At 41.0% G+C, this 9,881-nt stretch overlaps 1 long non-coding RNA gene across 1 annotated transcript; it reads left to right on the forward strand.

Annotated features, from left to right (window-relative positions):
* Positions 1–8,893: 8,893 nt before the first annotated feature.
* On the forward strand, positions 8,894–9,486 carry LOC124884663. The gene is made up of 2 exons (XR_007042487.1): positions 8,894–9,322; positions 9,404–9,486. It is a non-coding gene; the product is annotated as an uncharacterized LOC124884663 (long non-coding RNA).
* The last annotated feature ends 395 nt before the right edge of the window (positions 9,487–9,881 follow it).

The raw sequence follows: 9,881 nt of genomic DNA on the forward strand, positions 1-9,881 counted from the left end.
TTTGTAATCAAATCAATACAATACAGTTCAATCAGACAGGTCCTATTTAATTACACATTACCATTCTATCCTAGGTTTTTATAGTTCAGTCAAATTAAATTAACTGTGCTAATTGTTAAAAATGCATATGTCTAAGAAGTAGTTGACTTTGCAGTAAAACCTGTGCAAGCATATAATGAATGTGGAAAAAACCTCCTGCAGAACTCGGCTCAGTTTGAGCAGCCATCTGTTGCAACTGACTTTGCTTGCAAAGACATTTCAGACACACAAAAACACAGGAGTACTGAACTAAAAGTACTTTCTATGTTAGAGAAAAAAAACCTGAATAAATATAGCTAATAACAGCAGTAGATACAGTACAGACCAAACGTTTGGACACACCTTCTCATTCAAAGAGTTTTCTTTATTTTCATGACTATGAATATTGTAGCTTCACACTGAATGCATCAAAACTATGAATTAACACATGTGGAATAATATACTGAACAAAAAAGTGTGAAACAACTGAAAATATGTCTTATATTCTAGGTTCTTCAAAGTAGCCACTTTTTGCTTTGATTACTGCTCCGCACACTCTTGGCATTCTGTTGATGAGCTTCAAGAGGTAGTCACCTGAAATGGTTTTCCAACAGTCTTGAAGGAGTTCCCAGAAATGCTTAGCACTTGTTGGCCCTTTTGCCTTCACTCTGCGGTCCAGCACACCTCAAACCATCTCGATTGGGTTCAGATCCAGTGACTGTGGAGGCCAGGTCATCTGGCGCAGCACCCCATCACTCTCCTTCTTGGTCAAATAGCCCTTACACAGCCTGGAGGTGTGTTTGGGGCCATTGTCCTGTTGAAAACTAAATGATGGTCCAACTAAACGCAAACCGGATGGAATAGCATGCCGCTGCAAGATGCTGTAGTAGCCATGCTGGTTCAGTATGCCTTCAATTTTGAATAAATCCCCAACAGTGTCACCAGCAAAGCACCCCCACACCATCACACCTCCTCCTCCATGCTTCACGGTGGGAACCAGGCATGTAGAGTCCATCCGTTCACCTCTTCTGTGCCGCACAAAGACACGGTGGTTGGAACCAAAGATCTCCAACTTGGACTCATCAGACCAAAGCACAGATTTCCACTGGTCTAATGTCCATTCCTTGTGTTCTTTAGCCCAAACAAGTCTCTTCTGCTTGTTGCCTGTCCTCAGCAGTGGTTTCCTAGCAGCTATTTTACCATGAAGGCCTGATTCACACAGTCTCCTCTTAACAGTTGTTCTAGAGATGTGTCTGCTGCTAGAACTCTGTGTGGCATTGACCTGTACTCTAATCTGAGCTGCTATTAACCTGCGATTTCTGAGGGTGGTGACTCGGATGAACTTATTGTCCGCAGCAGATGTGACTCTTGGTCTTCCTTTCCTGGGGCAGTCCTCATGTGAGCTAGTTTCTTTGTAGCGCTTGATGGTTTTTGCGACTGCACTTGGGGACACTTTCAAAGTTTTCCCAATTGTTCGGACTGACTGACCTTCATTTCTTAAAGTAATGATGGCCACTCGTTTTTCTTTACTTAGCTGCTTTTTTCTTGCCATAATACAAATTCTAACAGTCCATTCAGTAGGACTATCAGCTGTGTACTGCAATACTTCCAATGAAATTCACAGAGAGACTAAACCAGTTTGCGTCATTAGAAATACTAAACAGTAAAAACTGGAATTAAAAGTTCAACATTTGACATGATTTTCCATGAGAAAGCTCAACACAAAGACTTGCATTGTTGCAGGTGAGGCAGACTGCAGTCAGATGTGCTGCAGTCAGCCTAAAAGACAGAATGAAATATTCAGCCATGACATTTAAAGTTCAACATTCAAAAGCGGATTGTGATTAACTTTTTGAATGCTTGAATAAAGATGAATGACTTGATATGGCTACAACTTGACTTTGTGAAAGTCTGGTTTTATGCTTCAACAAAACTGTTGCCTGAACATTCAGCGACAGAATGCATGTGTCATTGGTCCAAAGTAATAAAATACAGAAGGAGAAAACACAAAAGAGCACAACAGATGACTAGAATATATAAAGCTATCTAAACAAATGTATGGAACAATTAAAGGAGAGATTGTTCATTAAAACACCTGTATGAAAAGACATTTTAAGGTAAGTTAATTATGTTATTTTGATTTTATGTGCTTTTACAAAGCTATCAGTATTTGTTTGCAAATTATTCATGATTTTGCTCGAGAAGAACTTTAAAGCAATAAGGAACACAGAAAACATGTTGGGGGAAAAAGCAAGGAATGTCAGATTGAACCATAAAGAAATTGTCTCATTACAGCCTAAATGACATAGGTGCAATTGGTGACAATGACAGCTTTAAAGGGGGAGAGGAAATTGCTTAAGGATGTTTCTAAGCAAACAGCCAAGGATGAAAAGCAACCAAAGAAGAAGAAAGAAAAGACCTCATTGGCTCTAATACATTGCTGACTGCAGAGGTTAAGATAAGACGGTACATAAGATGAGAAGCATACAAAGAGCAACCTGGACTGAAGCAAGACCCAGTTTAAGGCCTGGAAGATTGTGTCTTACCAACCAAATGGAAAAGGTGTAAGGGAGGATGCAGCAGGAAAAAAATCAAATATCTAGAGAACTCGTGTTTAAAAATGAGTCTGTGATGGCAAGTTGAAGAGGTGTGAACAGAAATCACAGCTGAAAGTGCAAAATGGGCTGCTAAAAGGAAATCCTCTTGCAGAAAGTTTTGTGAAAGCTTTATAAAACTTCAAGGATTCCAGATGTACATCATTACATTTGTTAGAAACAAGGGATAACATGGATCTGTTTATGGGGAAACTAATTTTGCCAATGCACTGATGAGTGAGGCTTTGCCCAGATTCATTTTACCACAATGTCTGGAGATCTACAGCCTGCAGCTTAGTGTGGGGGCAGAGCGCCAAGTCAATTGACACACCTTCAAAGATCATCCAAATGAAACATGTCCTGCCAAGAAAAGGAAGTAAGTTCCAACCAATCACTATCCTGCTCATTTGCACTACGCTGATGAACACTCACTCTATTTGCATCAGAAAATGACAGCTGACAAACACTAACCCTGAACTTTTTCTTCCAGTGCAACCCCCACCCCCGACAAAACACATTTTTACCAATTTCCACAAGCAAGATGAAAAACCCCAAGGAGGAAGTTTGTTGTTACCTGAAACAAGAGTTGCAGCATTCTTCGTCTGACAGGTTTAACCTAAATATGCCATACTCACAGAAACTTTGAGATACTTAATCTTTGAACCAGACGGGCTGCTCTGAGTATTTCAGAAACTGATGATGTACTGGGGATTTTATGAACAGCCATCTCTTAAGTTTACATAGAAAGGTCCAAAAATGTGAAAACACCTGGTGAACAGCAGTTATGTGGATGAAAGCAAGCTGTTGAGGTCAGGTATGCAGAATACCATTTCGACATGCATGTCATGTTGAGGCTTGAATTGGATGGACTACAGCAGCAGAACGATCAGACCATAAGATCACATTCTACCTACGCATTGTTGCAGACCATGTTACAAGTTCAGATCATCTTTCTTGAACATGACAATGCATTCTCTGTTCTCCTGTGTCCTCCACAGTCAGAAGAACTCAAACAAATAGACCTTTAGGATGTGGTGAAACAGGAGATTAACAGTGAGGATCACGGTGTGGGTGAGCAGTTGACAAATCTGCAGCAACTGCATGATGTTACTAAGGCGATATGGACCAAAATCTCTGATGAAAGTTTCTAACACTTTATTGAATATCACAAAGAATTAAGGCAGTTCTGTGGACTCTTGAACAGCAGTTAAAAACCTTCTTGTTTAAACATGTTTTCTGTTGAATATTTATTTTTCTGTGTGTTTTATTGTATGTTATTTTATCTTTGTAATGGCACTTAATTTTAATAGTTTTTTATTGGTTTTCTGTACAGCAATTTGTGACGGTTTTGTCTGAGTGAGGCACTTGAAAAAAAAACTTTACTTACTGACTTATTTACTTACTTATTTACTTACAAATCAGGGTCTAACCTGGTGGTAGTAAGGTGCAATTAAGAAAGTAGCCAGTGACTGTATGGTGTCTGCAATGCTTTTGTGTTGTGCCACCAATTCTCTACAATCAAAGTAGCAGCTGTGAAACTACCACTTATCTCATTTATGTTTGCCCAGCTTTGACCAGAATTTTAAATAGGTGACATTGAACTACTGATAGGCTGTATTCTCAAATGTTTATATGCAGCAACATTGTTGACTACCACCACATTTTGAATTTTCTTGGGGCCGATGGGATGTTATTTGCAGAATGCGGAAGGTGTGTGTGTCACTTAGGGTGACAAGGTTTACAAGGTAATTGTTATACCAGTGTGGAAGTTTATTTACAATGTCTTTAGCAGCACATCACAAAGTCACAGCCATGCAGCAAAACAACACGGTCATAAAGTCTTACAGTCACATCACAGTCTTTCTTTGTTTTTGATTTAGAAAATTATGACAGTCAAGTGACCAAAGACATTATGGGGTGCAGAAAAATACATCAAGAAGCTCCTTTCCTCCAAGATACAAAGCAGTTCTACATCAAGAATTGTGCAACAGAGTCTTCTGTCAAATTATATAAAACCTACTAATTAAAGTCTTATCAAAATGAGCGACACAGACTTGGACAAATTAAAATACTTAATCTTAAGGGCCATAGTAAGAAAACCCAAGATGAGCAAATAACACTTGATGAAGATGGATTCAGCACAAAAGTATGACGTTAAAATCTAATATCAGCTTTGGAGATTAGAAAGAAAATGGCCACATTGACACTTTTAGTTGCTCAGCAACACAGACAATAGCACAGTCAAGAAAGATGGTTTGCTTGGTGGCAACATAATCTAATATGCAAGGACACATGAACCCATGGAAAGTGGTTAAACATTAGTTACATTTATTGTCGGATCTAGGCGGATGTGAGCCTGGAGTCACTGTTGGTGCCCTACCCACACAAGTGGCTTTCACTCCTGTAAAGTATAGATTGTTAGGTTACCGTCAGCTTCAATGTTTTTCAGACTTGTCGATAGGACAATAGTTTTTTTCTGAAACAATCTTTGTATGTGGGAGTTCCTCATAAACATGTCATCAATTTTAGAAATGCTTTCATTCATACAAAGACAGACCAAAAATGTTGTGGTAACTGACCAGCATGTACGCATGGCGATTTAATGCAGTCCCTAAAATACCAAAAACAATGAAGGAGGGGTGAATCATCAAACTAAACTTAGCTGTTTTTATATCTGATGTGCTTGGAGTAAAGGTAAGGTTTGTGTTTGTGACATTGTGGTTTCCAAACTGAAGAATCTCAGTCAGATTAAAGTTCAGACACTTTGTCTTGTTTTAGCTATTTAGAGGATGACTTGCTGGTGCGCCTTTTATCATTGTCCTGCTGCATAACCCAGGTACGCTTGAGCTAAAGGTCACAAACTGATAGCTGGACACTCTCCTTTAGGATTTTCTGGAAAGGGGCAGAAATTATTGTTCCATCAATTACAGCAACTCATCCAAGTCCTGAGAAGGCCGAGCAGCCATCCACCATCACACTTCACCCACCATGTTTGACTATCTATATGATGTTGTTTTCCTGAAATGTTAGTTTTTCATGGCAGATGTAACAGTACAGACACCTTTGTTGGGGCCATCCATTTTGGTCGCACATTTTGACATGCGCAGCTCAACAGACGTTGCAGCTCTGACGTCACTGGGAGTATGAACTGGCTGAGATGGAGAGTTTTGGGGCTAATTCCCGCCTGTCTCAAAGGACAGCGCAACAGAGGTGCATATCTGGAGAGACAAGAGCTCGCAGGGGAACTTTTGCTCCACAAGGCCATTCCCGGAAGAGCTTGAAAGCTGGAAATCTGTCTGATACGAGAAGATCAGGAGATTTATTTATCGATCGAAGACCGCACCCACACCCAGCGCAGGTGGAAACCCATAGAGTTTCTATGTCCAAGGAGATGAGTTTTCCTCCTTGTGTAATGCAGTCGACTAACGGTTCATCTTTTCCTCTCCTGGACGGATGGGAAATTACAGTTTTTTTCTTTAATTTGATCACGGACGCGTGATCCCCCCCCCCCCCTTCTTTTTCTTCAGACTTCACCCATCCTCAACCGGTGGAGAGCAGAAATCAACTTCAAAGTAATTTCGTTCTTTTCATATTAAACCGGATAGGTGCATTTAGAAGTCTGGGCAGGATAAGGCACTTAAGGTGATTTAGGATCACCAGTAGTTAATCTAAGGTATTAACTTGTTGCATGCAATACTGATTGAATTATGTTATGCTGAGCTGTGTTTTGATTTGGTGCGCAAGCGCTGTTGAATTGTTAATGTTTTGTCCGGCTGATCTCAAATCAGCCAGGAGTTAGAAGTTGGACTTTTAAAAGTTTTTCATTCAAAGCAACTGCGGTCTTGGCCTCGCCCGACCACTCGTGGCTAAAGGGGCGTGGCCCCACCGTTTTATCAGCTGATCGCTGAGATCAAGACATCAGCACGACAGGAGGATTTATTTCCATTTAACCTAAATTACACATTTTGTCCATAAAACTACTTGTTTGATCTTCATAGACACTAAATGCATATATATATATATATATTTCTTTTATTGTCATTGTTAGGTAGTCATTTTTATCCCCTTTGTGTAGAATGGTGCTTGTTAGTTAGGTGAAGGTTTTTGGACCAGAATAATGGGATATCAAAATTATGTGGCTTCAATAAATTTTCATATATATAATTAAGAGAAGCGTTTGTGTTTATTTCGTGCAAGAGTGATTTATCTGTCAAAACAAGGTTGAAGTTCCCCCACCTTCGGTGAAGCGGTTGAATAAACATTGACAGTGTTATGATTCTGGCCCGTCTGCCTGTTCTGTCTTCATGTAATCGGCTAATTTGCTTCACCTGTCTGCTGCTGCACTGGGGTGCAATCAGTCATGCCATGCACCTGTTTTTCTGCAGTTATATTCAGCCCTCAGACAGGCAGACGGTGCCAGATATTCGAAAACCTACCAGTTAGTAGATGTCCAGCATTCCTTCCTGCCTGACCATGTTTTATGACCACTTTTTGCATCTTGGATTTCCCTGTCTTGCCTGACCCTCATTGGATGTCTCTCGCCTCTGGATCACGACCTTGTTTCTGCCTCTCGACCAAAGCCTCCTGCTTCACACCTGGATTTGTCTGCCTGAGTCTGCCTCCCTGGTTTCACCCAGTTACTGCCCCCCCATTGACCACCGAGCCTTGGATCTTTCCCCCTGTCGGCAATCCGACTTCTGGCTGCGGCGTGTTCTGCACCAACCCCCCAGGTCTGGAGATTGCCAGGACCGCACCCCGCAAAGGACCCTGTTCTGATTTCTCCGCCCTACACGGACTCTTATTAAGTGATCCCGGGTCCCTGGCTGGTGGAGTCCTGAGTATCTGTGCGCTGCTCCTGAATAAATCTTTTAACTTGTATTCTGTTTCTGGCTGAAATTCTGGGTCCTCCGTCCTGAACCTCACAGACAGTTTGTGGTTTGGTTAATAATTTGTAATTATTAAAGAGCTTTGAGCCCGTTATCACAACACCAGAGGATATCTCTGATTTATATTCGTAAGTAATGATTTTTGGTTAAGAACTAAAAAAGTTTTAAGGATTTTAAATTATCATTCTTGATGAATATTAATTAATCAATAATCATAATCTTACACCTTACAAAAAGGTTCACTTTTGTGTCATTGGTCCACAGAATATTTTTTTTTAAATCCTGTGAATCATCAAGATGTTATTTGACAAATGTGAGACAGGTCTTTGTGTCCTTTTTGTCAGCAGTGGTTTTCCCAGGTCTTTTTCTTACTGCTGAACCATAAACACTGACCTCAACTTAAATGTTGTTCTGGGTTCTTTTGTGACCTACTGGATGAGTCGTTGAGGCAGTCTTGGAGGAATCTTGGTAGAATACCCCCTCAGTTGCAGATTCAACACTGTTCCATGTTTTCTCCATTTGTGGATAATTGCTGTGACTGTAGCTTGCTCCTGTCCTCAAAATGGCTTTGTAATCTTTTCAAAACTGATAGATGTGAATGATTTGCATTCGTTCTTGAATGTCCTTTGGAGAATGATTGGTAGATGATGTGCTGCTTTTTTTAGGTAGGTTCTATTTAAGCGGATTCTTTTTTTTAACAGGGCATCTGGGACAGATGCCCAAGCCACCTCAGCTCCACTAGATGTGGAGGAGCAGCATGCTCTACTGCGAGCTTTTCTCGAATAACCGAACCATCCGGCCAACGAGGATGCTCATTTCTGCCACTTGTATCCGGGATCTCTTTCTTTCAGTCATGACCTAAAACGTTCATGACCATAGGTGAATTTAGGAATGTAGACCGACCAGTAAATTGAGAGCCTCGCTTTCCAGCTCAGCTCTGTCTTCACCACAATGGACCTGTGCATTGTCCTCATTGCCACGCCCTCTGCACCAATCCATATGTCAATCTCCCGCTCCATTCTCCCCTCATTTGTGAACAAGATCCCACGATATTTGGTTAATCACCACCCTTGTTTAACCACAAGGGTGGCGATTAACCACAATGTCTATGTGAACATTAATTTCACATAGGCTTTCACATAAGTTTATTTAGATAGCTTTCTTACATTAAATATATAAAATAAATATTCAAAAACTACTTTTTGTATTTACTCAGTTTATCTTAGCCTGATATTGAACCGTGATTGTGTGCAGGCTGGGTCTAGTCTGTGTGTTTGTGCAGTCAGGTTGTGACCGGCAGGTGCTGGGGCGCAGCTGTTGCTCATCAGCGAGCAATCAACCTGGGCTCAAAGGGAGTGGAGATCCGGAAGGAGGCGTCAGCTCGTTGTCTCACAAGCGTGGTAAACAGCTCGACCTCTGCTGCTGCAGCCCTGTTTCCTACTTTTTCTCTGATCATCTTGTTTTTTCTCCTGTGCCTCTAGGAAATGTTTCTACCGGAGTTTCTGTGGGCTTAATGTCTCCTGCCCTGTTGAGATGAATGTGGAAATTCAAGCCTCAAAGAACTTTGGCTGTAAGTCTCCTTTCTGCCTCCCTCCTGGACCCAGGCTTCTGGAAACAACTTTTTTATCAAGCTTCTGAGAACCATCCATCTGCCTGTCCACCCACCCATGGATCATCGTTTCCCCATGGGGCCCGCTGAATGGAGTAAAGCACAAAGTCAGAACAACGAGGAAGTACTTTTCTCCGCTGCTGCACCCCCCTGTCAACCTCAACCATCTTGGTAAAGACTTATTCCTCCCTGACCTGGCTAAGGGCTTCTTTGCTGTAAGTTTAACCCTGATGGATTTAGTATTATTGATCCACCTTTTCTCAAACGCTCTCTAAGTCTCTTTTCTTCTCCTTCAGTGAGATCCCAATCCTGTCTGCTGACCCAGTCTGGATTCCAGAACGAACTTACATTTGTGAATAAATAAACTGTTTAAACACTGTCCTGGTTTCCTCGTGATTGTGTTTATCAGAGTCTTAAAACTATCCATAATGACACGTGTTTGATTTGAAACATTCAAATGTCAGAAAAAGCAAAACCAGAAGTACTTCAACAACACTGTACTACCGTTCAGATTTACACTGCTTTGACCTCTTGGGTTTTTCGCCCAAGACTTACAGTATAATTCAAACATGCCAAATGTCTCCCATGACAAAAGCATTTTTAATATTCTCAAAAAGCAAATTCTTTTGGGATGAAATGTGTCATTTTTGCAGGCTGTAGATTACTAACCCAGAAAGTAGTCAGTTATACACAAAACCAAACCCTCTGCTCCCTCACGGTTAAGGGAAATGAGGCAATTAATCAGAGTGAAAGTGTCTTTGAGGCAAACTCAAA

The sequence above is a fragment of the Girardinichthys multiradiatus genome, chromosome 18, assembly GCF_021462225.1.
Source record: "Girardinichthys multiradiatus isolate DD_20200921_A chromosome 18, DD_fGirMul_XY1, whole genome shotgun sequence".
NCBI classification, from domain to species: Eukaryota; Metazoa; Chordata; class Actinopteri; order Cyprinodontiformes; family Goodeidae; genus Girardinichthys; species Girardinichthys multiradiatus.